The sequence below is a fragment of the Chiloscyllium punctatum genome, chromosome 17 (assembly GCF_047496795.1).
Source record: "Chiloscyllium punctatum isolate Juve2018m chromosome 17, sChiPun1.3, whole genome shotgun sequence".
Taxonomy (NCBI): Eukaryota; Metazoa; Chordata; class Chondrichthyes; order Orectolobiformes; family Hemiscylliidae; genus Chiloscyllium; species Chiloscyllium punctatum.
In genome coordinates, this window is record NC_092755.1 from 14,301,849 (window position 1) to 14,307,848 (window position 6,000).

General features: G+C 46.0%; 1 long non-coding RNA gene across 3 annotated transcripts in view; it reads right to left on the reverse strand.

The window, feature by feature from the left end:
* Positions 1–5,673, reverse strand: part of LOC140487743 (uncharacterized) — a 52,508-nt gene extending 46,835 nt beyond the window's left edge. For all 3 annotated transcript variants that reach the window (XR_011962920.1, XR_011962919.1, XR_011962921.1), the window contains exons 1-2: positions 5,588–5,673; positions 1,773–1,855 (exon numbers count right to left, since the gene is read on the reverse strand). This is a non-coding gene — a long non-coding RNA (uncharacterized lncRNA). The remainder of the gene's footprint in view (positions 1–1,772; positions 1,856–5,587) is intronic.
* Between the last annotated feature and the right edge of the window lie 327 nt (positions 5,674–6,000).

A 6,000-nucleotide genomic window follows, 5' to 3' on the forward strand; every position in this document is an offset into this window, starting at 1 on the left:
GCAAGTTGTCTCCATCCTGACCAATGGGTAGGAAGATCCTCTCAATCACTCCAAAGCGTATCCCTAAAAAGATAGCAACTCTGTCTGCTTCCCACTGCCCAGTGCTCCCAGTAAATGTTTGAAAGAATGGGAAGGGGGGATATCTCCTAGAAAAGGCATAACTGTAAAGGTCTAAGAGGATTATGAAAAGAGAGAGATGCACAGGAGAAGGGGGCAACAAGTTGCCAGATGGGGTGTAACTTGGGAAAATGGGAAGTTGCTCATTTTGGAGGAGATAATAAAAGAACAAAGTACTATTTAAATGGTGGAAACTGTAGAAAACTGCACCACAAAGGGACCGGGGGTAATTGTTCAGGAAACACAGAAAGCTGCCACACAGTTACAACAGGGAATCAGGAAGGGGAATCGAATGTTTTGTTTCAAAGGTTTTCAGTATTAGAGTTTGGGGTCTTTACCGGAGAGTAACGTGTGAAGTGCTGGTGAGACCACCATATCTGCAGTAATGAGAGCAGTTTTGGTCCCTTTAGAGAAGGAAATGTGTCACTTCATTGGAGGCATTTCAGGGAAGATTCAATGAGATGATCCCTGGTTTGGAGTGATTATCTTTTAAATAAAGGCTGAAAAGATTGGGACTCTACTCACTGGATTTTGGAGAAAGAGAGGTGATCTCAGTGAGACAGATGGGATTCTTAAGGGGTTTGACAGGATAAATACTGAGAGGATGTTTCTGAGGGTAAATACTGAGAGGGGAGTCTGAAACCAGATTCTAAGTCACGGAATCAAGGATTCTGTTTTGGATTCAAGTTTAAGGTGACACAGACGCAGGTAAGGGGTTTCAGTAGCAATGGAACTGGGGTGAGGTGGAGAAAAGCAACGTTTAAGAGATTGGAATTCCTGGTGTTGTGATTGTGTGGATGTCTGATCAGAAGGTCACCTTGGGGTCAGATATAACAGCAATATTGTGAAGAGTGTCGTTCTGCCTCAGAGTTCCCAGTGAGAGGGAGGGGCTCAGCACAAAGATAAAGGTAAGGCAATGGGTTTAACCATGACAATGTTTCATTGGAGGAAACTGCAGCTAATCGAGTAGTGGGAATGTGACAAACAGTTTGATAACTGAGTAACAGTGGAGTAATGGAGAGGGATGATGGGGAGGGAGAGCTGGGCATCGTCAGTGTACATGTGAAACCGAACACAGTGTTTTTGGATGATATCACCTCCTGGCACTATGTACGTGAGATACAGGAGAGACAAAGGATAGATCGTTGAGGGACACCAAATGCAAGGAATTCAGAAAGGAAAAGGAGAGTGGATATGGAGCAGGATTTTCCAACAATGGTGAGGTCAAATATTAGTTTTTCACAGAATGGGAGAGAAGGACATAACCAAAAAAAGACCAACAGACAGAACAAGGAACAATATCTATGAATTGGCGAGGGGGAGTGATGAGGCGGCAGCGGAGGAAAGAGAGTTGGAAAGTGAGTTTAGAGAGATTAGGGTAAAGGGTCAAGGGGAGCTCTGATAAGGCTTGAGAAGACACTGGAGAAAGATGTAGGTTTAGGACGAAAACCAGGAACACTACGTGAGGCAGTTTGGCTCAGTGGGCTAGTGGGAGGGAGGGAAGCAGCAGATCGGATTATCTCAGTCTTAGTGACAGAAACTCCATGTGCTCCTCACTCGTTGTTGGAGGGGAGGATGGAGGAGACAGGACGATGGACAGTGTTTTACAAAGAAACAAAACCAGGATTAGTGATATTTAAAATGAGTGAACAAACCTGATGTATTTAGCTTTATTCCAGAATATTAAAACAAACGGCTGAAGTCCTGGTTCGAATCCCATCTTGGCAGATGGTGGAATCTGAATTCAAGAAAAAAAACAACGTATTAGGAATCTCCTGATCTCCATGAAACCATTGTCAATGGCAAAAAAAAATCCTGCCAACCTGACAGTGGCCCAGCCAGCTACTCACTGTATTAATCACTGCGAAGTCTCAACACAGGAATGAAACTGGATGGACCAGTTGGCAACTAACAAGGCACCAGAAATTACAACCACAGAATCAGCCCTCTCGATGGTGCAACGTCCTCCTCACTAACATATGGTTTTTGGTGCCAAAATGTGCAGAGCTGTCTCACAGACTAGTCAAGGAACAGCCTGACATAGTCATACTCACGGAATCATCCCTTACAAACAATGACCAGACACCACCATCACCATCCCTAGATTAGATTAGATTACTTACAGTGTGGAAACAGGCCCTTCGGCCCAACAAGTCCACACTGCCCCACCGAAGCATAACCCACCCATACGCCTACATCTACCCCTTACCTAACACTACGGGCAATTTAGCATGGCCAATTCACCTGACCTGCACATCTTTGGACTGTGGGAGGAAACCGGAGCACCCGGAGGAAACCCACGCAGACACGGGGAGAACGTGCAAACTCCACACAGACAGTCACCTGAGGTGGGAATTGAACCCGGGTCTCTGGCGCTGTGAGGCAGCAGTGCTAACCACTGTGCCACCGTGCCGCCCTAGAGAGTGTGGTGCTGGAAAAGCACAACAGTCAGGCAGCATCCGAGGAGCAGGAGAATCGACGTTTCAAGACTAAGCCCTTCATCAGCCTGACCTGCTGTGCTTTTCCAGCACCAGACCCTTGACTCTGATCGCAAGCATCTGCAGTCTTCACTTTCTCCTGAAATCTCTGGATATGTCCTGTCCCACTGGCAGGGCAGACCAGGCAGAGGTGGTGGCACAGACAGGGAGGATTTGCCCTGGGAGTACTCAGCGTTGGCTCCGGAGACCAGTAGGTCTCATGGCTCCTGCTGATTACCACGTACAGTCCTCCCTTGGCTGATGGATCAGTTCTCCTTCATGTTGAACAACACTTGGAGGAAGCACTGAGGAACTAAAATGATGTCAAACGTACTCTGGGTACAGGATTTCAATGTCCACTATCGAGACTTACTCTGCAACACAATTACTGACTGAGCTGGTCAGGTTCTAAAGGATATAGCTGCTCAACTGAATCTGCAGCAGGTGGTGAGGGAACCAACAAGAGGGAAAACCATACTTGATCTCATTGTTATGAATTGACCAGCTGCAGATACATCTGGCCATGACAGTATCGGTAAGAGTGACCATCACACATTCCTTTTGGAGACAAAGTCTTGCCTTAAAATTGAGAAACACCTCCATTGTGTTGAGTGACACTATCACCGTTCTAAATGGGATAGACTTCGAAGAGATGTAGGATCTCAAACTGGGTATCTCTGAGGCACTGTGGGACATCAACAGCAGCAGAACTGTACTCCAGAACAATCTGTAGTCTCATGGGTTTGTAAATCCTGCTTTCACCCATCACAATGGGCTGTAAAGGAGGGCATGCCATGTGCAGCACCAGGCAGACTTAAAAATGAAGTGCCAACTTGGTGAAGCTATCAAACAGAACTACCTGCATATCAAACAGCATCAGCAGCAATCAACAGAGCTAAGTGATCCGACATCCAATGGAACAGATCGGAGCTCTGCAGTTCTGCTACACCCAGTTGTGAACGGTGATGGACAATTAAACAACTCACTGGAGGAAGCATCACAGATATCCCCACCCTTACTGATGAAGGGGCCTCACACATCCATGCACCAGATAAGACAACAGCATTTGCAGCCAGAAGTGTAAAGTGGGATGATCCATCTTAGCCTTCTCCAGTGGTTTCTAACATCACAGATGTGAGTTTTAAGCCAGTTCGATTCAGTTTGAATAACATCAAGAAATGGTTAAGTCGTGCAAAGGCTACGTGCCCTGCAAATATTCTGGCAATAATACTGATATCTTGTGCGCCAGAACTTGCCCCCCACCAACCCAAGTACCGCTCCAGCGCTGGCATCTACCGACAATGTGAAACATTGCCCAGGGATGTTCAACACAAAAACACAGGGCAATCCAACCCAGCCAATTTCCCTCTATCAGTCCACACTCGATCAGCAGTAAAGTGATGGAAGATGTCATCAATAGGGCTACCAAGCAGCAGCTGCTGAGTAACAGCCAGCTGAGTGACACTCATTTTAGGCACCACCAGGGCCACTCAGCTCCCGATTGTTACACCGCTCGGATTCACAACCTGATAACCAGCTGAATCCCAGAGGTGAGGTGAGTGTGACAACTCAGTCCCACTCCAAGATCACTAATTCTAGCTGATTCCACCCTCATCTCAACTCATATACTGAAACTCTCATCCATTGTGTGTTATCTCCCGACTTCATTTTCCAAACACACTCAGGGCCAGCTTCCCACATTCAACCTCCCTGTAATCTCAAGAAAGTCGAAATCTCTGCTTGTTGATTCATCAAAAGACTCCTAATTATAATTAACATACAGCCATAGAGATGTACAGCAAGGAAACAGACCCTTCGGTCCAACCCGTCCATGCCGACCAGATACCCCAACCCAATCTAGTCTCACCTGCCAGCACCTGGCCAATATCCCTCAATTTAAAATTCTCACACTTGATTTAATTCCTGGCTGTGATAATCCCTAGCTCCCTGCACCACACACACTTTGAGACTTCGACAACCCATTTTCTTAAGAGACTCCCAACCATTTGTTAATTCATTAGTTCACCTGTGTGGCGCGGCTGTTTCTACACATGCTGAAGCAGCATGGTCTGAAATTCACAGTCAAAACCTCACAGACCTGCTTTCCACCTTTAAGACATCCCTCAAAACCTGCTTTTTGGCAGTGCTTTTGGTCACCTGACCTAATATCTCCATCTCTGGCCTTATGTCTAAAGTTCTCAATAGTATTTTTGTGAAATTATAAGCATGATAATAGAAATACAAACTGTTGTTGATTTGGACATTATTTTCAAACCATCACTGTTGCTGAATGAATACTCTGTCATGTCTCTTATCCAACCACATTGTAGGAGCACCTTCAGCACACAAACTGCAGCTGTACAAGAAAGTCAAGCATCACCCTCTCCACAGGCAACAGGGCTTTGGCATTAATCACTGGTATCTGTGGAAGGAGAAACACAGTTGATGTTTCAGGGAGTGCAAAATGGATTACAGGGGGGTACAGAATTTGATAGTCAGAAATGGAAGGAAAATACACTTGCTTGTTGGAAAAAAGAATTCTTGACTGTCAAAAATATTCAAGAAAAATGTCATCTGATAATAGAGCAGTACATGGTCAGGGGCTGGGCCGCCCTTTGTCTATAAATTACTTTCGAGACTGAGGAAGCTGTATATTGACAAAGTGGTCATGAGGGAGCCCAGAGATGAATCAGAGCAGTATTGGCTGCTATGATCCCAATGACTCTATACGAGAGAAATCCTGCACATGCGCCTGGCTGCACCTTGCCCCCTACAAAGATGGCGGCTCCGCACGTGTCCAGTGAATCTTTGTCCCGAATAAAGATGGCGGCGCTCACTCAGGCCTGCAGCCGCTGAGGCAATTCCCCATTTACTGCAAACACGGGACTGGGACGTTCAAATGTGTTTTACGACGAGCACAATTTGTTTGTAAAACCTCTCCGCTCATAGCAACACAGGTTTTCTCCCGTTTCCCTGTTTATTTCTTTCCTTACCGTACTCTTTCTCTCCATCACTTCCCGAACATTCATTACATCAACTCTGCGCCGCGCGCAAGAGTGATCACATGGTTTAGTTTAGCTCGGCCCTTGATTTATTTTGATTGGTTGGAGGACCAACATCCCGCTCGGTCCTCCAGATCCGCCCACCGACCTATCATTGGTCCGGTGCTGACATCAATCACCCGCGGGTCACTTTGTTGGCTAGAGCATGCGCAGTGCATCCTGCTTTAGATGAAATGTTGGGTAATGTGATGGGAGAGTTTACTGAGGGTAAGAATTCCCTTTGTGTGAGCTCTGCAGTAGATTTCCTTTATTCATGGAGGGAATTGCCTTCCTACTCATGACTGGAAAGCTGTGATTGATGAATCAATGCCATCTGAATCAGTACATAAACACCACATTTTCAC